Source organism: Staurois parvus, unplaced genomic scaffold, assembly GCF_062004578.1.
Source record: "Staurois parvus isolate SC_StPar_1 unplaced genomic scaffold, SC_StPar_1.0 ptg000468l, whole genome shotgun sequence".
In the NCBI taxonomy this organism is placed as follows: domain Eukaryota; kingdom Metazoa; phylum Chordata; class Amphibia; order Anura; family Ranidae; genus Staurois; species Staurois parvus.
Window position 1 is genome coordinate 8,925,180 of NW_028318264.1, and position 23,369 is coordinate 8,948,548.

Here is a 23,369-nt window from a genome sequence, read left to right on the forward strand (position 1 = left end):
ATAACATCCATGTTATGGTGCGCTGGGTAAATTTGTTGGTGGTTTGAAGGGATGCAAAACAGGGCACACCACTGTGACTGGTGGTGCCCCCTCATGCACTTGGTGATGGTGATAGCTCTGTCATACAAACAAGAAGAGCACACACTAAGCGCAGTAGAGTTAAAATTGTTAATGATAAAATCAAATGCAATTTGGCCACTCATAAAATGAAAATAGAAAAGGCATGTACTCAACACTCCCCAGCATGGATGCTTCTCTGCATTCACACTTGTAGTTCTGGACAGCAGTGCTGTCAGATGAAGGAACAGCTGCAGCTGAAGGACAGATCAAACCTCTGTACGCATGCACAGCATGTTGCAGGTAATCTCCTGAAAGATGTCACATGCAAGTGAAACAGCGGAAATGGCTACACATTTCAAAGGAGCTCCTTCTTTGTCAAGCCTACTTAGAGGGAATACTATGATTTCGTTATACAGGAGAAGGGGCCCACGCCACAACACTGCAACTCAATATTCTCAATGCTGACATGGACAACAGACGACAGGCTAACATTGACCAGCTGAACCATAAAAAAAATCTAACAAAACAAATACTTTTTATGAAGCCACATGAAATGGGATAGCAGTGGAATGCTGATGTGAACAAGAGCACTGTCCAGCATACACATAGTGTCCTGGGCAGTAGTTAGTGGGGGACATGATCCAGCGAACCAGCTGAATTGATGACCTGCTCAAAGCTATAAAAAACCTCTTACTATTTGTATATTTAGACTCCAAATTGTGCTCTAGATAACTAAAAAAATAAATAAAAATAAATAAAACAATTCCCTTCAGTGGCCTTACAGTTTGAAATCAGTATACATTATGTATATCATCACAAGGGGAATATGAATTTTTATGACCAGAAATGATGAAAACACCATATTTTTACCACATTCTGAAAAGTCATAAAGATACTAATAATCCCCCAGGGAGACCAATCATAGCATCCATAGAGAGTCCCACTAATGGTTTATCACAATATGTTGATTGTTTACAGTCATTAGTACAATCATTGCCATCATATATCAAAGATTCACTACATGTATTGGAGGCTATCCAGCACGATACCTGGGATAACAACGACATCTAGTTATCACTGGATGTAAACCTGCTATACAGTATACATCTATCCCACATGAGGTAGGCATGAGAGTATTACAATATTACTTGGTGACCAATTCCAGATTGCATCAAACACAAGCCCAATTTAGTTGATAGATAGTGCCTGTTTTTATTTAGAGCAAATCAATTTTTGGTTTGAGAACGAGTACTATCTCTAAATACACGGTACAGCTATGAGCACAAGTTGCTCAATTTTAGCTATGGGCCTGTGGAAGCAATCATATATCTAGAATAACAATCCATTCCTCTCCAATCTTATTTATTTTGGATGTTATATAGACAATATAATCGTCATTTGGAAAGATCCCCTTTCAAAACTAGAGTCCTTTTTCAATTACTCCAACAACAATCAGATGGGGTTCTCTTTTACATATGTGTATAATGCAAGTTCTTTGGTATTTTTAGTACATCAGTTAAGTCACCTGGATACCCAAATCATTTTAAACCATCTGCTGATAATTCTTGCATCCACATCAAAAGTACCAACATCCAATTGGATTTGGAATATACCAAAGAGCCAATTCCAATAGCTGAGTAAGATTTGTACCAAATAGGTTTTTGTGGCCTTTAGTGGCATACTGGTTAACACATTTGTAGACAAGGGGTATGATAAGGATACTTTGGAATAATCATGACAAGAATGGTTAACTAATCCCCCAGACACAAAAGCAGTTGAAGCTAAGTACCCTGAGGTCTAATTTATCAACACATTCTACCATAAGTATAGCAATATAGAGAGTATATTCTAAAACAAGATCCCAAATGGAGCCTGCTAATACCAGATAGACCAGAATATAAAATAGCTCCAAGCAAGATAAAATGTAACAAGAATATATTGACAGGTGGAGTGTTAAATAATTTTTTCAGCATCACAGGGATGTACCAGTGTAAGAAGATCTAGTGCAAGATGTGTCCCAATAATCACCATAGACAAAAACGCAAATTATTGACAACAAAGGAAACATTTTTCATTTCAGGCTGGGTTCACACTGATGCAGTGCGGAATTTGTAGTGTTTTCTGTGCGAATTCTGGACCGCATCAGAACTGCACCCTGTGCATGCGAACTGATGCGGGTGTGTATGTTAACAACACCCCAAAATCTGTCCGCAAAACGCGGTACGATATGCAGAATCGGACCGCATAGGTGTGAATACCCATGCAATCAGATTCCAGTGCGGACCCTTTTTGGTGCGGGTGCGGTGCGATTTGAGCCACACATAATGTATAGCTCCCAGGGGCGGACTGACAACTCATGGGGCCCCCGGGCAATAGGGGATCATGGGGCCCCTGTGTCCTTGCCCAAACTCAAAAAAGCCTATGAAAAAGGTACCAGGGGCATCTTATGGGGCCCCCTACTGACCCCGGGCCCTTGGGCAGTGCCCGAGTTTCCAAATGGTCAGCCCGCCCCTAATAGCTCCAATCGCATTGCACACAAATCGCATGTGATTTGCACAGGAGTGCGGTTCCTGTGTGGATCACATGCGATGTACTGCACCGCATTAGTGTGAACCTAGCCTTAAAGAGTTTTGCAATTGCGCCTCTGAATTTGTGATCTTGTGTAAATGCTAACCCCTTCCCAGTCAGTGTCATTAGTAAAGTGACAGTGTATATTATTAGCACTGATCACTGTATTAGTGTCACTGGTGATGTCAGTGTCAGTCAGTTTCCAAAAAGTGTCAGTTAGTGTCAGATGGCCCACTTCACAGTCCCACTATAAGTTGCAGATCACTGCCATTACTGGTGGAAAAACACAATAAATTCAAATTCCAGTATATCTTGTTTGTAGATGCAATAAATCACACAAACCAAATATACACTTATTGGAATTTATTTTACCAAAGATATGCAGCAGAATACATTTTGGCCTAAATTTAAAAAGAAATTCGATTTTTTACATTTTTTATTTTATTATATTCATTTATTTATTTGAATTTGTTTTCAAAAAGGTTATAACATGTCCAGGCCCGTCTGAAGTTTGCCAATGACCATCTGGATGATCCAGAGGAGGCATGGGAGAAAGTCATGTGGTCAGATGAGACCAAAGAAGAACTTTTTGGTCTAAACTTCACTCGTCGTGTTTGGAGGAAAAAGAAGGAGTTGCATCAAAAGAACACCATCCCTACTGTGAAGCATGGGAGTGGTAACATCATGCTTTGGGGGTGATTTTCTGCAAAGGGGACAGGACGACTGCACTGTATTAAGGAGAGGATGAATGGGGCCGTTTATTGTGAGATTTTGAGCAACAACCTCCTTCCCTCAGTCAGAGCATTGAAGATGGGTCGTGGCTGGGTTTTCCAACATGACAACGACCCGAAGCACACAGCCAGGATAACCAAGGAGTGGCTCCGTAAGAAGCATATCAAGGTTCTGGAGTGGCCTAGCCAGTCTCCAGACCTAAATCCAATAGAACACCTTTGGAGGGAGCTGAAACTCCGTGTTTCTCAGCGACAGCCCCGAAACCTGACAGATCTAGAAGAGATCTGTGTGGAGGAGTGGGCCAAAATCCCTGTTGCAGTGTGTGCAAACCTGGTCAAGAACTACAGGAAACATTTGACCTCTGTAATTGCAAACAAAGGCTTCTGTACCAAATATTAGCACTGATTTTCTCAGGTGTTCAAATACTTATGTTCAGCAATACAAGACAAATAAATTCTTTAAAAATCATACAATGTGATTTCCTGAATTTTATTTTTTAAATTCTGTCTCTCAGAGTGGGAATGCACCTACAATGTGAATTTCAGACCCCTCCATGATTTCTAAGTGGGAGAACTTGCAAAATCGCAGGGTGTTCAAATACTTCTGTTCCTCACTGTACCTAATACAGGGACTGCAGGCTGCATCCTTCTTACACCTTGCACTCCAACTATTGACAATACTGTAACATGCACAAACTCTAGGTGTGGCTATTTTCTCTAAAATATGGCACACTTACTGTATTTTTATTTCAGGATAAAAAAAGTCCTCATTTCTGTAATGTGAAGTTGTGTTGAAGCGTTTTTGTGGCTCTGTTTTGGAATGCTATTAAACTATTAAGGCAACACAGTATGGTATTGCTAAAAAAATGATCACAATCTAGAAGATAAAACTATTTTGCCACTGGCCATTTCATACAAATTTTTTAGGGCTTTTTTTTTGTAAAAGTAAACATTCCAATAGCTTTTAGATCTTTGTGTTCATCTTGCACTCCTTAATACCCTAGATAAAAAAAAATAGGTGTCAAAGCCAAAACTCCCCAAAACAGCCTTTTTCTTCAAGTTGAAATTAATCAAATTGTCGTGCTGTTGCTGCATTTAAGCCAAGCAATAATGTAACAATAAAAACCAAATCAGACACATGCAAAAATTACCCAATACATGGGTAATGCTGAATGGTATTTTTTTAAATTAATTTTTAAATTGATACATGTCCCATTTGGCAGTGCCCACATCCATATGCCCCTTTGACAATTCCTTGCCTGTTAGTCTTGAAAATGACCAGAATTGATTTTCTAGCTATGCCTCCCTTTCCCCCATTAACTTCAATAAGGTTCAGATTAAAGGTTGTAATTTACAGATTTTATGAGTTTCATGAAGGGCTGATAAGTCAAACTGAGGCACATTTGCTTATTATCCCTAACAACTATGAGAATGTACTGGAGTGCCAGAGTCCTATAGACCAACAATCAAGTATACGTGTGTGACTACTACTTCCACTATTAGGGATTTCAGGGTCTCTCCACTCTATTTACCTTTTACCCCTCCACTTGTGGTTGCCCTTACAACTTTCATCACTCTATACTCTTTACTATAAACAATTATTTCTATTAATTATTTTTCTACTTTTTATTTGCCTGAAAAGATGTAATCATGTTCTTGAAAGTCAAGTGTCCTGCAAACTCTTTTTCTATGGTAATATTCAATACTGATCTCTGTATATGCACATTCCCCATTAATGGGTTTTATTTTTTTTTTTAATGCTTATCATCAATAAGTCACCGATTGTTTAGTTCTGTACTTGATTGTACATTTTTCTTGGATTATTCTCTCAATAAAGAATAATATATCTTTCAACGTAAAATGTCTAAATTATCCCTATATAACCTTCACTTTTAGATTAAGGTCCACTGTAATGGCTAATTGTTAGCAACCACCTGGCAATACCTCTAGCAGTCCACAGGACAGGATTCCCCAGAGCGCGGAGTCTAAGCCCCAGCCTGCTTGTTCACCAGGGCCCCTGATGGTGGGGATGGACTTGGAGCAGACTGGAACCAGGTCGCGGCCCCTGGGTACACCAGTCTGCGGTAGAGGAATCCGCTGGGGGTCTGTGCAGGTGGAGAGCCTGACATGAAGAGGCAGAAGGTGGGAGCAGGGATGGCTGGATCCGTGCCGGATGGAGGGATGGATGCATGAGCGTGGTCAAACAGGCCAGGTCGGTAACAGAGGGGTCAGCGTAGTTCCAGGCAGCAGAATAGTCAGGTCACTCGCCGGGGTCGGTACCAGTAGTTCAGATCAGGTAGGGATATCCAAAAGAGAGGTCAAACTAGCCAGAGGTCAGAGCAGGAGAAGTCAGCAGAGGTCAGGTCCAGGCAGGTCAGCAACGAATCTCAAACTACAGGAATACAGGAACACAGAAATAAGACCATACGGTAATGAGTGTAAGTGCAGGGCAGGTTTAAATAGTGCGCCCTGCCATTGGTGCCAGGCGAGCGGCCGCGAGTGTGCATGCACGGCCGCCGCCGTCCAGGTAATAGTGTCTGCCGGCTAGAATGGATCGGCGTTCTGCGCATGCGCGGAGCCATTTGTTGCTGTGATCCCTGACACTAATATGCCCTATAAATGGCTATTATGCATTGTCCTGTATATTTTTTGCATTTGCCACTCCATATACTTATTTGTACCAGTTTACATTTGTTTTACATCTACATATAACCATCATACAACAGCAAACCTCTGACTCTTATGCCTAATATATGCACCAACATGTACTGTAGCTATAACCAAGATCATTTATTTATATAACTGATACAAATCTATCAGTTACCCATTTCAGTTAATGATCTGTAAGCTATGTCTTTTCCTTCTATATACACTGCTCAAAAAAATTAAAGGAACACTTTAAAAACACATCAGATCACAATGAGGATAATTATCATGCTGGATATCTATACTGATATGGACTTGGTAATGTGTTAGGAACATAAGGATGCCTCATCATTTGATGGAAATAAAAATGATCAACCTGCAGAGGACAGAATTCAAGGACACCCTGAAAATTTAAGTGAAAAAAATGATACAGCAAGCTAGTCCATTTTGCTGAAATTTCATTGCAGCAACTCAAAATGGTTGTTTGTATGGCCCCCATGTGCTTGTATGCATGCCAGATAATGTTAGGGCATGCACCTAATGAGACGATGGAAGGTGTCCTGGGGTATTTCCTCCCAGATCTGGACTAGGGCATCACAAGGCTCTTGGACAGTCTGAGGTGCAACTTGGTGGCATCGGATGTACTGAAACATGATATCCCAGAGGTGTTCTATTGGATTTAGGTCAGGCTAGCGTGGGGGCCATTCAATGGTGTCAATTTCTTCATCCTCCAGAAAGTGCCTACATACTCTTGCCACATGAGGACGAGCATTGTCGTGCACCAGGAGGAACCCAGGACCCACTGTACCAGTGTAGGGTCTGACAATGGGTCCAAGGATTGGATTCCAATACCTAATAGCAGTCGAGGTGCTATTGTCTAACCTGTGGAGGTCTGCGCGACCCTCCAAGGATTTACATCCCCAGACCATCACTGACCCACCACCAAAACGGTCATGCTGAACAATGCTGCAGGCAGCATAATGTTCTCAACAGCTTCTCCAGACCCTTTCACATCTGTCACATGTGCTCAGGGTGAATCTGCTCTCATCTGTGAAAAGCACAGGGAACCAGTGGAGGGCCTGCCAATTCTGGTGTTCAATGGCAAATGCCTATCGAGCTCTATGGTACCGGGCAGTGAGCACAGGGCCCACTGGAGGACATCAGGCCCCTCTCCTTGCACAAAGGAGCAGATACTGGTCCTGCTGATGGGTTAAGTACCTTCTATGGCCCTGTCCAGCTTTCCTAGAGTAACTGCCTGTCTTCTGGAATCTCCTCCATGTTCTTGAGACTGTGCTGAGGAGACACAGCAAACCTTCTGGCAATGGCACATATTGATGTGCCATCCTGGAGGAGTTGGACTGCCTGTGCAACCTCTGGAGGGTCCAGATATTGCCTCATGCTACCAGTAGTGACACTGACCCTAGCTAAATGCAGAAAAACAGTCAGAAAAGATGAGTAGGGAAAAAATGTCAGTGGCTTCCACTTGTAAAAACGTTCCTGTTTTAGGGGTCATCTCATTGTTGCCCATCTAGTGCACCTGTTGTTATTTTAATGAACACTAAAGCAGCTGAAACTGATTAACAACCCCCTCTGCTACGTAACTGACCAGATCAATATCCCAGGAGTTTAATTGACTTGATACTATACTCTGATTAAAAAGTGTCCTTTAGTGTTAATATATACTGCTCAAAAGAATTAAACACGTGGAAATTAGTCCTGAAAGTACAGATATGTGGTCTAACTTATTATGAAACACAGCACTTTAAACTTCATTTAAAGGTCTCTGATGTTGCAAATTTACATTCTACAAGGTTAGAATATTAAATGAAACTTCCATGCAGTAAATTTGTCTCTTGGGTTGTTAAAGTTAATTAACACTTTGCTGTTTTTTGTGTAGAAAATAACAAGTCTGCATAATAGATAGAAGTCAGTGATCACTGACCCATAACACAAATTCTCTGGAACTATAAATGCATATGATGCATATTAAATGTACATTTTGAACTTGATTCAGTTAAGGTTTAAATAAGTATAAATACCAATGGTTTAATTCCACAAAGTGGATGAAAGCCACCTTCAAGGCTGAATGAATTGATAATGTATTGTTATCCATACTTAGTGGTATATTTATAAAGCAGTGAATCTAACAGTTCACTGCAGGTGAATCTTCCAGATGCATGTGAGTCTACTTGCCACCTAGGTTCGGTTTGCAGAGGTTAGGTTGAACATTTCAAAAGATGCCAAATCTGAACCCCATTAAAGCCACCAGGAGCCAAATTTGACAAATCAATTTTGTTAATTTTTAAGGCTAATATCCAAGACATTGGTGAAAAAGTTCATGGAGAGCCATGCACTACCTTAGGGGACATGTACCAATGCAAAAATGTTTTAAATGTTTTCTCAAAAAGCTTTTAATTTAATAATGCTTAAGAAATAACATTTAAAATGCACCATTCCTTTACAAACCTGTCCCCTTAACCTGTCTGTGAAGTGGTGTGTCTCTACCATGTAAACAAAATGGTATAACAAAAGTGACATAAAAAAAATTAGCAAAAACCATCTAAAATGAGGCTAATTCACATCTCCCTTAATTTTGTGTATAATGCAATATATGATAGCAGACCCTCATCAAGGGGAAGATGCATATATGCATTTTTTGGGGGTCCCCATTACAGTATTTTTAAAGTAAAAGGAGCTTTCAGAGAAAGTGAATTAACTTCTTTTTTATGTAATTTTTGTGCAAATGTCATGTTTGTCATACGTGTAATGAAAAAAAAAATACACAAAAATCAATACCAGACCCTGCAGATCTGGTATGAATTTTAAGATGGAACCTCAAGCAAAAAAAAAAAAAAAAAAAAAAGATACACATTGAGTCCCTGCCTTCCATGCCAGACCCTGCAGATCTGGTATAAATGTTAAGGAAGAGCCCCAAGATAAAAAGGCCTGTGGGGTCCCCCCTTAAATGCTTACCAGACCCTTAAACCACACATGCAGCCTTGTGGGCCAAAAAAGGGGGAGCAGCACAGCTTCTGAACCATACCAGGCCACATTCCCTCAACATGGAGGGAGGCCATTGTTAACAACCATTGACAGTAGGAAGCTACTACTGGTATACATGAAGTTTGGCTCCAATAAAATGGGTAAATGTTTGGGCTTTCATCCAAATGACTGAACAGCCAGGGTTTGGTCTGAATTTGTTTTCGGACTGAACTTTAAGCTCAACCCTATTCCAGGGGTCACAGAATATAGAATGGACAGACTTAAATTGGACACAAACACCATAAGGCATTAACACCACCAGTACAGAACTTAATAACTATGAGGAAGGGAGAAAAGCGGTGTTATTGCTACCTGCACTCAGTCATGACACCCATGATAAATCAGGGCCATTAGGTCAAACAGGTATGCAAATTAGATGCCTTCTATGCTGTTGTCAGCCCTGTTCTGCACACAAGAGTCTCTCTACATTGCAGATAGACTAAATATAAACCAAGCATCATACACACTGACTTGGACCATGACAAGAACTCTAAAAAAACGCAGGGGAAAAAAATTGTTTACTAAGAGTTTATATTTGTAAAGCTGTTTTGTGTCCCTGGAAAAATGAACAAAGCTAAAGTGCTCAATATCTACCAAAAATCCTCCTTTGGGACTTATAGGGCAACCAAAACCAACGTTATATATAAAAACTCTATTATATTTAGTATCAACATAAAAATCTTGAACCACTTTCCTGAGGATTTACCCTCCCCCCACCCCACCTCTTTCTGACCAGGCCATTTTTTGGGTTATGGCGCTGCGTTACTGACAATTGCACAGTCATGCAATGCTGCACCCAAATGACATTTACGTCCTTTTTTTCCCCACGAATTGAGCCTTCTTTCAGTGGTATTTTCTCGCATGTGCAGTTTTTATTTTTTGCACTATAAAAAAAAAACAAAGACCGACAATTTTGAGGGGAAAAAACAATATTTTTGACTTTAAACATATCCAGTAACATGTCCAGTAAAAAAAAATTTAAAATCAATCTTGGCTTTGCTAAAACAAATACCAATATGTGTAAATTAATTGGTTTACGTGAAAGTTATAGTGTGTACAAATGGCGGTATATATACTGGAATTTTTTTTTTGTACTAGTATTGGCGGCGATCAGCAACTTATAGCGGGACTGTGACGGCCATTCTGGCACTGGGGGGAAATTACCAATACAGTGATTAGTGCTAAAAAAAAGCACTGACACTGTACTAATGGCACTGGGCAGGAAGGGGTTAACACAAGGGGCGATCAAAGGGTTAACTGTGTGCTGAGAGTGTTTTACTGGGGGGCGGTGTGTTGGTGCTTCACTGTAAGCACACTGCTCTGGATGGCTGTGCTATGCATAGCCATCCAGAGCAGTGTGTCTGAGCCGACAGGGAGGAGGACCGGTAGTAAACAAAGCAGCCCTCCTCCCCATTGGAGATCCTCGCCAATCACCATCCAGAACCCGGTGATGGACAGCTCGCATGCACGCCCTACCCAGAACTACAAAATCACGTATATATATGTGATTTTGCGCACCCCTGCCACCCTGTAGCAGTATATCTGCTATAGGGCGGTGGGGAAGTGATTAGAAAAGAAAGATGATATATAGACAATCTTTGCCTCCATAATATTCTCAAAGACATATGTATATGACAAAAGGATTAATGCACCGTACACACTATATGAAAATCGGACGAACGATCATCTGGTTATCATCGATTGTACACTGCTGGTCGAAAGCGATGTGCTTTTATGCATGAGAATATTGTACGATAAAAAGGCATTGCGTACGAACGTCGTAGCGTAGCTGCGGAAATGATGTAATGTACGTGTGACCCTGTAACCACGCATTTCGGTGCCATATTGGTTTTCCCACAGCGACGGATCGTTCGGGATGAATTGTCGGAACAGTATGGATACCGTATCCGAATTTTCCGAGGATACTGCAATTGCCGTTATGGGTTTAGGAATTCTGGCCATACAGAGGCAACAGAGGAAGAAGACAAAAAGGAGGTTGTGGTGCAAGAAATGGCTACTTAGGCGTGGCCAGTATTCCCACATGTCTGTTGAGAGAATTGCATGAGAACAATCCTGATGATTTTCGTAATTATTTGCGAATGAATGACAGCTGCTTCAATCAAATCCTGACTGCAGTAAACCCACAAATTGCCAAGCAGAATACCATTCTCAGAGAAGCAATCAGTGCGGAGCAACGTTTGATTGACACACTTCGGTATCTTGCCACGGGGTGAAGCCTGCAGGATTTGAAATTCACCACTGGCATTTCACCACAAGCCCTTGGAGTAATAATTCCTGAGACCTGCATGGCCATCATCAAAGTCCTAAAGGAGGAATACATTAAGGTACAAGTCATTTTTTAATTGCCCCAATATAAATCACAAATCATTATTGCTCATTTATTTTTATGTAAAATAATTTCTTTCTGAATTCCTTTAATGAAGTTCAGTAAATGCCAACCCTAAAGTGTTTTGTTTAAATTGTCTTACCAATTTTTTTTTCTTCTTTTGTTGATTACAGTTTCCAAGCAATGCTGAATAGTGGAAGGAAATTGCTAGGAAATTCCATGAACAGTGGCAATTTCCAAACTGTGGTGGAGCTATAGATGGGAAACATGTCCGAATAAATCCTCCAGCAAACTCTGGCTCCTACTTCTACAACTACAAGGGCTTCTTTAGTATAATAATGATGGCCATGGTAAATGCCAAATATGAGTTTATCTACCTTAACATTGGCAAGAACACTCGCAATTCTGATGGTGGAGTTATTGATCAGACAGAATTTCAAAAACGCATGCCGAATGGAACCCTTAAACTACCCAACTGTGAGGAAAACATTGAGGGGATGAACTTCGTGTTTGTTACTGATGAAGCCTTTGCATTGGGTGAAAATGTACTGAAGCCATTTCCCATAAGGAACCTTTCGACGGAGCAAAGGATCTTCAATTACAGATTATCTTGAGTAAGGAGGGTGGTGGAGAATGCATTTGGCATTCTTGCTAACCGTTTCTGCATTTTCCTCACCTCCATCAATCTAGCACTGTACAAAGTGAACAACCTAGTCCTCTGCTGCTGTACACTGCACAATTTTCCTAAGGAGGAATACAGACAGGTACATAACTGGTCTCTGTCAAGGTCCTACCTTTTCCCAGAGGTTATGTTACTCCATGTGCTAGCATCCATCTTGGATTTCTGCTGAGCATGATGGGAATCTTTTATGCCTTCAGGTCTCTGAGGTCCATCCCCCAGAGGGGTGTGGCTGAGTACATATAAGCCTGGGATCTGCACATGCTCTTTGCACTTGTGTCTTGTGTCTTTGTCTTGCTACAGCTCTGTGTATACGCTCGTGACTCTTCTGGTATTCTGACTCGGCTTGTGACTAAGACCATTCTCTGCGTTTCCCTTTGATCTGACCTTCCGTTGCTGAACCCGGCCCGTGACCTGTGATTCTCTGTCTACTGTTCTGTACTGTTTTGTCCCGTTGTTATTGACCCGGCTTGTCTGACTACGCTATTGTCATTCTCACCAACTACACGCCATTGGCGGCGGCCATTACCGCAGCTGGGGTGTCTCGGGGGCCGCGACCTGGTCCCTGGTTGCGTCAAGTCCATCCCCACCATCAGGGGCCCTGGTGAAGGGCAGCCTGGGACTTAGACTCCGCGCCCTGAGGGACTTCAGTCTGTTGGTGGTGGTTGTCGTCAGCCAGTGCGTTACCCTGCCACTAGGCCTACCTGTCCGTTCCACAGCCCTGCCCTGACAGTCTCTCTTTTGAAAATGAAGCAGAAATGGCAGCAAACATTTCACATACTGAGGATTGTGAAACCATTGAGGGGTTGGCACCCCTTGCTATTGGCCATGCTCGTTTGCCCACACAAAGTGCTTGGCAAAATCGCATTACGTATATTAACTACTTTAATGGGGTTGGGGCAGTTTAATGGCAAAATAAAGTTTAAAGCAGCAAAAAACTGTACCACATAATTCTGATAAAAATCTGCATATAAATAGTTCTGTGCGACTAGTTTATTGTACATATTCATGTTTTGTTCCTTGTACAAAAAGTTTAATTAAAATAGCCAGTTATTTTATGAATGTTAATAAAAGCTTATGACTTCAGTAGGTTGATAATTTTCATTGTGGGGCATCCTTCATTTCACATATTACCCAGTCCATATCAATGTAGATATACATCATGGGATTTTCTGAGGTGTCTTCCTTTAATTATTTTTGAGCTGTCTGAATAGGTATGTGTGTGTGTGCATATATATATATATATATATATATATATACACACATATATATATATATACACATATGTACATATTGGTTTAAAAGAGTTAAGTAGAAACATATTACAAATGATGAACACTTGTGCAGAAGAATAAAGAATACAGCATGAACATATTTGGTGAATACAATATCGATTTTTATTTTTTTCCACATTGCAAAAATTGGAGCTTCGCATCTCTTTATAGAAACAAGTGCAATTTTTTTTTTTACAGGCATGCACATTACAGAGGTAGATAAGATGTCACCAGCACAGTTGCTATATGAATGTACATACATCCTTCTTAAAAAAAAAATGTTGTAAGATATGTCGGTCAAAATGACCTAAGTCAGCAGCCACAAGCCCCATGCACAAACACACAAAAACATGTGCAAAATGCTGTTAATGTTTGTATGTGTTTGTATTGTTGTTATTGATTATTTATGTATTGTGAACATGATAAAAGACTAGAGAGAAATAAAATAAGGAAATACCCACATAAAGGTTCCATGATGCAGTTCAATGTAATTATTGGGAATGTAAGGACTGTAGGAATATAATAAACTGGAAGCCTGATCAAAGATTGGTTTTATAAGGTCAAGATATCCAAATATCACCTGAGCACTGATCATATAGAGAATGTAAGCGTGAATTATCCGTATTTACCATAAAATATGGATGGTGATTGCAGTTAATGAAGCCAGTAGAAGGACCACTCTATGAAAGTCTTAAAGTTCTCCTTTGGGCATAACAACATTGCACAGAAACGTTGTTTTTAAAAAGTGAAAGCTGTAGGGGAACTTTTACCCATAATTCTGAAAGGGGGGGGGTTGTTAACGGTCAACAACAGCAGCATTGGGAACATGTTACAGATTAGAACCAAAAATGTGGTGGAACAGAACATCTTCACAATGTAGATATTGCATGAAAGTTGAAAAACACAATTTACATTGTTGAGTTCAAGGAGGATAGCTTTGCAGTGTGGATTATGTAGTACCTAGTTGTTAGTTCCTTCATTAGCACACATATTGTAACACCAGACGTGTAACTTGTAAACAGAGTACACCCAAAAGCCACAAAAAGAGGCTGTAAACCAATTTGAACAAGTAATTATAATTAGAAACAAGAACATGAAACAAAAATATGTGGGAAAACTCTGTGGTAGTCTAGAATTTGCCAATAAGGTCTATGAAGTCCTCCAGTCTGAAGTGAATTAACAGAATCTTGTATTTTATGCAGTTCCCCACAGCACTGGAATAAATCCATAGTCATGCAGGCAATTGTGGCACTGTCCACCACATGGCCTGTGAAAAAGTAAACTTAATAATGAATAAAACACTGATCAAAGAATTCAAATGATAAAAGTAGATACATACTGACACTTACGTGCAAAGGCCCCATGAAGACTTTCTTGTGTGGGTGAAGCAGGCTTCATCCCTTCCAACTGAGCTGACATCTGTCATTTCAAGATCCATTATGCTTTCACAAGGGGGATTTTCCCATACATCTAATCCTGAATCTTCATTGTGAGACTGCTGGTCCTTGTCTTGTATTTCACCTTGTTGGATGGATTTTTTTTCTGAAATGTGAAAAATTTAAATAAAATACAATAAATTATTCAAATATATATTTAGAAATATACAATCTCCTTACATTTTTAATAATGCTTGCATTGGCAACCTACCTTGACATCCTGTGTCCTTTGGAGTGGATTCTTCAATGCTTTCCTTGTCTTGCACCGTTTTCATAGCTGGTTTCTCCTCTATAAGATGCCTTGATTATCCTGCAGAGAAGGCAAAATGTTACCAAAACATGTTCCCATTTAATTTGCAAAGGTTGCATTTTTCGCCTTTTTCTCCTTCAGCCACTCAATGCATGTAATGGAGTGGGGCTGAGACTCGCTATGTGTGTATACATAGAAACACAGAGCTGGCTCTGCAGCGAGCACATGCAAACAAGCTTGCACTAGGTGGAGTATTCAGCAGCGCCTGAGGGTTAAGTGGTGGATCAGGCCTGCAGTTTGCAAAACCCATTAAAAAGTAACTATTTTGTTTTAATTGTTTTACCGTGTATACAAGAACCAAATGTTAAATACACTGAACCAAAAAATATTTATACTCACCTACACTACATGCATTCCTCCTCAAGTACAGTTGCTGTTCCCTGACGTCTTGAATGCCCACTGACATGTGCAGTTTGACATACACAATATATGTTCTAAACATGTACAAATATTATTTGCACATACCTGTGGATTGCTCCGCCACATAGGATCCTAGTGGTTGTTCATGTTCCTGGTCTACATTTCCAGCCGCCATGGTCTTAACATGTTTAAACTTGCGTAGTTTTTTCTTTGCAAGCTGCTTCTTTATCTTTTCTTAAAAAAAACAATAATAATTAAGTATTAGTATATTTTATTTATATATTTATATATATATATATATATATATATATATATACAGTCATGGCCGAAATTGTTGGCACCCTTGATATTTTTCCTGAAAATCAAGTATTTCACACAAAAAAGGTATTGCATTAACACATGTTTTGCTATACACATGTTTATTCCCTTTGTATGTATTGGAACAAATATAAAACAGAGGCAGAAAAGCAAATATGACATAATGTCACACAAAACCCCAAAAATGGGCTGGACAAAAGTATTGGCACCCTTAACTTAATATTTGGTTGCACACCCTTTGGAAAACATAACTGAAATCAGTCGCTTCCTATAACCATCAATAAGCTTCTGACACCTCTCACCCGGAATTTTGGACCACTCTTCCTTTGCAAACAGCTCCAGGTCTCTCTTATTGGAAGGACACCTTTTCCCAACAGCAATTTTAAGATCTCTCCACAGGTGTTCAATGGGATTTAGATCTGGGCTCATTGCTGGCCACTTCAGAACTCTCCAGCGCTTCTTTGCCATCCATTTCTGAGTGCTTTTTGACGTATGTTTGGGGTCATTGTCCTGCTGGAAGACCCAGGATCTTGGACGCAAACCCAGCTTTCTGACACTGGGCCCTACAGTGCGACCCAAAATCCTTTGGTAATCCTTAGATTTCATGATGCCTTGCACACAGTCAAGGCACCCAGTGCCAGAGGCAGCAAAACAACCCCAAAACATCATTGAACCTCCACCATATTTTACCGTAGGTACTGTGTTTTGTTCTTTGTAGGCCTCATTCCGTTTTCGGTAAACAGTAGAATGATGTGCTTTACCGAAAAGCTCTATCTTGGTCTCATCTGTCCACAAGACGTTTTCCCAGAAGGCTTTTGGCTTACTCAAGTACATTTTGGCAAACTGTAGTCTTGCTTTTTTATGTCTCTGTGTCAGCAGTGGGGTCCTCCTGGGTCTCCTGCCATAGCGTTTCATTTCATTTAAATGTCGACGGATAGTTCGCGCTGACACTGATGCTCCCTGAGCCTGCAGGACAGCTTGAATGTCTTTGGAACATGTTTGGGGCTGCTTATCCACCATCCGGACTATTCTGCGTTGCAATCTTTCATCAATTTTCCTCATCCGTCCACGACCAGGGAGATTAGCTACAGTGCCATGGGTTGCAAACTTCTTGATAATGTTGCGCACTGTGGACAAAGGCAAATCTAGTTCTCTGGAGATGGACTTGTAACCTTGAGATTGTTGATATTTTGCCACAATTTTGGTTCTCAGGTCCTCAGACAGTTCTCGTCTCCTCTTTCTGTTGTCCATGCTTAGTGTGGCACAGACAGACACACAATGCAAAGGTTAAGTGAACGTCTCTCCTTTTTATCTGCTTTCAGGTGTGATTTCTATATTGCCCACACCTGTTACTTGCCCCAGGTGAGTTTACAGGAGCATCACATGCTTGTAACATTCTTATTTATCCGCAGTTGTGAAAGGGTGCCAATACTTTTGTCCAGCCCATTTTTGGAGGTTTGTGTGACATTATGTCGAATTTGCTTTCTTTCCTCCCTTTTTTTGTTTTGTCCCAATACACACAAAGGGAATAAACATGTGTATAGCAAAACATGTGTTAATGCAATACGTTTCGTGAGAAATACATGATTTCCTGGAGAAATATCAAGGGTGCCAACAATTTCGGCCATGACTGTATATATATACACACACACACACACTATATATATATATATATATACACACACTATAAATATATATAAATAAATATATAAATAAATATATATATTTATATTTTAGTTTTACAATATTTTAGTTTTTAGTATATGCACAAAAGAAAAAAAACCAGAACAAAATATAAAAATAAAAAAAACTTACTTTTGTGGATGAATTGGTGAATGCAGCCTAGTTGGTCCTGTTCCCTTTGTTTCAGATCTGACCATCTTTTCCTGAGTTGATCTTTTGAACGTAGGATGCTATATTTATTCTTGAGAGCTTCTATCACTTCATCTAGAATCTTATCTTTCCTTGTATTTGGTTTTCTGTAGTTTGTAACCTTGCCATCGTAGTCAGTTCTTTCAAGCAGAAACACAAGCTCCACCATTTCCCCTCTGCTCATGGCCGTGCCTTTATCTTTCTTGCAGCCTTCTTGCTGTGCTCTTTCCTGGAAGGCTGTGTCTCCTCTGTGTCCTCCATATTGCTTGCTGTTGACCATTTGTAGGCCCAATGTCGCAGGAAGCAGGGCATTTTTTTTCTCATTTTGTCTCTCATGGTTGAGGTCTACCTATGATGCCAATTACAGGCCTCTCTCATCTTTTTAAGTGGGAGAACTTGCACAATTGGTGGCTGACTAAATACTTTTTTGCCCCACTGTATGTTGAATTTGTTTGACAGAAGCCATGGCAGACAAATTTACATCGCCTGACTTCTTGCCACTGTTCATTGACCAATACAAGCAGATGCCTTATTTGTGGAATGTCAAGTCCAAGGACTACTCTGACAAAAATAAAAAGCATGAGGCCTACAACGAGCTGGCTGAAATGTGCAAAGCTGTCTGTCCTCAAGGAAATGTCAATTATGTCAAACACAAAATTGCAAATCTGAGGACTGTATTTAAAAAAGAACTGAACAAAATCAGTGCATCTGAACGATCAAGGGCTGCAGCAGATGACATCTATGTACCAAGACTTTGATACTTTAACAGCTTGCGCTTTCTAATGGATCAGAGTGACTCGAGAACATCACTGTCAACTCTCCCATCAACTTCAACTGAGTTGTCACCTGAATTGTATGGAGATGACCAGGAGGAGCTGCCACTGACACAGGAGCTATCACTGACACCGGAGCTATCACTGACACAGGAGCTATCACTGACACCGGTAAAATATTTTATTTTTTAACACCTTTTATTCCTGAAATGATCCATTCCTACTATTATGCACTATTTGTCTACATACAGTATATGCATGTAATGTGAAAGTAATTTAAATTTTGGGATGATTTGTTAAATGCTACCTTAATACTTTCCATCCCTAGGAAATTTCACATGGTAACACCATGCCATCACCCGTAACACCTGTGGCTAGACCAAAAACAAGAAAAAATCTGGATGATGCTACAACATCCTTCCTAATGCAAGCTTCAGCAGCCCTACAAAGGAGAGCCGATGAGCAGGATGCATTTGGAGTCTTGACCACAAACAAACTGCGAAACATGTCTGTTCACCAGAGACAAATGGCTGAGTGCCTGTTGCTCCAAGTAATGAATAAAGGGGCAAGAGGAGAAATTACCCCAAACACCATAATTACAGAATAACAACCTGCACCTTCAATGCCACCTCCAACATCAACATCACCTTCATCACTGCAGCATCCACCACAATGGCATTACCCTGCACCTGATCGTCAATCCTCGTCATGGTGCCAGGATTATCATTATACCAATTTGTAGTTTAATGTTTAATGTTCTGTTTTCTTTGTTTTCTCAACATGACATAAAGCACTATGTTGTGCACTTTATTCATCTTGTTTTTTGGTTATTTTTGTAAAATGTTGTATTGCAAATATTGTGAATAATAAAGTTATTTTTGAAAACATATAATTTTTAATTGTGACTTTTTTTTTGGAACAACATGCAAACACACACATTATTTGTGATGAAGTGACAAACAATTTTTTGTTAGACACCCATACAAACTTTTTACAGACATGGCGTCCTTGGCTTGCTATAGCTCAACCGCCGAGATTCGGCCAGTCCCGCTTGTCGATATAAAAATTTACATACCAGTTTATTTTTTATATTTTTCTCCGCGGCAATCCCCCGGGAGCCCCCCCTCCCCTTTTTTTTGGTTTTGTTTTGTCCCCATCTGTTTGTCTTCTTTCTCTTTGCTCCTTTTTTTTCCTCTTGTCTAGTCTGTCTTCAGGCTATTTGTGCCGATTATGATTACTGTTTTGAGCCCTATACCAGCAATACTGCATCCACGTGTTGGTCTTCTTTGAGAGCCCTGCGTGTTAAGTACCTCTCTGTATTCAGAGAAGGTTCCTTCTCCTATTCTCACATTTTGTATGCTGATAAAGCAACAATTTCTCTCTAGAGTTTATTATGTTATTGGTCTCTAAATGCCTATCGTTTCTGCATATTATGATGTTTTCTTTCTATACGGCATTTGTGTACGCATTTTATTTTCATGTTTTCCCACCAGTACATATTCTGTATTATCCATCGAACCCTATGCATGTTATCCTCTTGCTGGTCATTGTATATGTTTTTTTAATGATTCTTTGCCGTTTCCTATTCTATAATAAAATTCTTTGTAAAAGAAAAAAGGTTACATATATAGGAGCTACACTTCCTAGGGAGACAAAGTGAAGCGACACAGGATGGAATATTCATCTATGAGTTATATAGTCTGGTTGAAAAAAGACACGTCTATCTAGTTTAATCAATGAAAGGGGAGGAAAAAATTATACAATCTTATATACACAATCCTATACCCACGGTTGATCCGGAGGAATGTAAAACACCCAATAAAGCTTGATACAATTTGCTCCAGCAGGGGAAAAACGTCCTTTCTGAGCACCCAAGAGGCAATCGGATATTTCCCTGGATTAACTTTACCTATAAATATTAGTATCCAGTTACATTGAGTACATTTAGGAAATAATCCAGGCATTTTTTAAACAATCTACTGGGCTAGCCAGAACCATCTCTCGAGGGAGTCTATGCCACATTTTCACAGCTCTTACTGTGAAAAAATCTTTCCGTATTTGGATATGCAATCTCTTTTCCTCCAGATGTAAAGCGTGCCCCCTTGTCCTCTGTGATGACCTTAAAATGAATAGCTCTACACCAAGTTCACTATATGGACCACCTATGCATTTATACATGTTGCTCATATCCCCCCTTAATCTCCTCTTCTCAAGTGACAATAAATTCAGTTCCTCTAATCTTTTCTCATATCTGATCTCCTCCAAGCCTCTTATCAGTTTGGTTGCCCTTCTCTGCACTTTCTCCAGTTCCCCGGTATCCTTTTTGAGAATTTGTGCCCAAAACTGAACTGCATTTTCCAGATGAGGTATTACCAGAAACCAGAGTTAATGTTTTACAGATTACTTTTGGGTTTATTTTAGCTAAGGGAGATTAGTGAATGGATGATAGCTGCCATCATGGTGGGGGTCATGCTGGGGAGCACTCCTGGGGTCACAGAAAATGATCCAGCAGCTTAACAGCCACCAGATCACTTTCATTAGGAAACTTACAGTTGGCTTGTTGAGTGTACACATACTCCTGGTGGCTGCAGGTGCGGGAAGTGTGCGAAACACCCCGCCCCCCCCCCAAATGCCACCATAAGCCCTTTCTGATAATCCTTTGCCTATTAGCCTTGTAAAGTACCACAATTGATTATCAAATTTTACCCTCCCACTCCCACATAGACTTTATTGGGGTTTGCTTTTAATTGTTTTAATAACTTCATGCAGGATTTGACAGTAATGTAGCACAGAGTAGCAACAACAGAACCCTCCTTTACACAGGCTTTCCCTAAACGACTCCAATGCACACTGATATAGGGCTGATAGGAACCCAATATTTTATAGTGAGTGGGCTGGCACATAAAATATTCCTTATTATTGGCCCTTCTAAGCCATCTGAGCTAAACTGGTTTGTGGATAGTTAGTTGCGATAGAAGCCAAGCACGTTATTTTGGTGGGTCTGTGAACAAGCAGGTTGGGTACATCTCAGACCCCTGTTACCTGAGCCAAAACCTTATCCCTAGCGCTTGCTGGTTTGAGTGACCTGGTATTCTTAATTAGATATAGGACCTAACATGCAGGCACCTTACACTATCAGATATATGTTGGCAACTGTGGATTAGGTACTTATTTTCCACAAAAAATTACTTTTACAGGTACTTTTTTTGTCATATTTTTAGAGCGCAATTAAAATTATTAAGAAGCTTAAGCTAAAGTATGTCTTTATACTGAGAAGAAGCTAAAAAAGGAACAGGCACGAGTCATTTTTAATTAGACAGTGGAATCAATTGTATAATTGACTTTGTGCATCTTTAAATCTCTGCCAAGTCTGTTCAAGTCAGTTATTTCCAAACCTTCCTCCTGTGTCAGAATTTCTTTTGCTTGCTTTTAAAATCCAAGGCTGTATGTTTTAAGTCACTTCTTATTTTTCTGCTACTATTATGTAGTACACCAACAAAGGATATCAGGTTGTGCTGAGGCAACACACATTTTCTTAATGGCACCCCAAAGCACCTTGCCAATGTATTTGCGTTGCACCATAACACATAGCAATACACTACAGTACATTGTGCTGCACTGCATTACAAAAAATAGTGTGTAGGGATCTAGAGACCTCTACTATCTGAATTTGTAAATGCCTGTAAATGTATAATATATGCAATTTCTGACTGAGTTGGCTTTGAACCCATGGAAGGAGAAAGTGGAGTCTCAGCCACATGTCCTGTCCACCCAAACCCCAAACTATTTGCTGATAGGCATGTTGACTCAATAGAAGATTTAATTTTTTTACCACAAGTTTTTGGAAAATAACAAAACTTTTTTTTTTTTTTTTTTTTTTTTTTTTACACAAAATTGTCAGTTAAATGATTTATTGCTCACACATGCCATGGGTATGTGTGGAATTACTCCCCCCAATTTGTTTTTGCACAAAATTGTCAGTTAAATGATTTATTGCTCACACATGCCATGGGTATGTGTGGAATTAGTCCCCAAAATACATTCTGCTACTTCTCCCTAGTATGGGGGTACCATATGTAAGATACTTTTTGACAGTCTAGCCAAGTACAGGACCCCAAAATCAATAAGCACCTTCAGGCTTTTAAAGGGCTTTATTTCCTCATTACACTTCCTCACTACCTATCATAGTTTCGGAGGCCCTGAAATGGCAGGATAGCACCAACCCCCCCCCCCCCCCCCCGATGACCTCTTTTTGGAAAGTAGACACCCCAAGAAATTTGATAAGCATGGTGAATATGTTGCAGATCTTGTTTCTTGCCACAAGTTTTTGGAAAAAGAAGAAAGAAAACAAATATTTTTTTTTTGTTTTTGTTTTTTTATATTTCAAAACCTTGTGAGAAAAAATGAGATCTGCAAAATACTCACCATGCCTCTTTTTAAATTCCTTGGGGTGTCTACTTTACAAAAAGGTGTCATTTGGAGGGGTTTGGTGCTATCCTGGTATTTCCTGGCCTCCGAAACTGTGATAGGTAGCAAGGAAGTGAAATGAGGAAGTTATGCATCTTCAGGCTTTCAAAGTGGTCATTGGATTTCAGGCTTCTGTATGTGGCTAGGCTCCCAAAAAGTCTCACACATGTGGTATCCCTAGACTCAGTAGAAGTAGCAGAATTTATTTTGGGGTGTAATTCCACATATACCCATGGCATGTGTGAGCAATATATCATTTAAGTGAAAACTTTGTGTAAAAAAAAATAAGTTTTTGTCATTTTCCAAAAACTTGTGGAAAAAATAGATCTTTCATGGACTCAGTATGCCTTTCACCAGATAGCTTAGGGTGTCTGCTTTCCGAAAAGGGGTCATATGGGGGTGTTTGTACTATCCTGGTATTTTAGCACCTCAAGAAATGTGATAGGCAGTCAGAAAGCAAAAGCTTAAATTCCATTATCTATACCA

The 23,369-nt window shown here is 40.0% G+C and overlaps 1 pseudogene; it reads left to right on the top strand.

The window, feature by feature from the left end:
• Window positions 1-18,107: 18,107 nt before the first annotated feature.
• Window positions 18,108-19,023, top strand: LOC149452733 (uncharacterized; annotated as a pseudogene).
• Window positions 19,024-23,369: the final 4,346 nt, after the last annotated feature.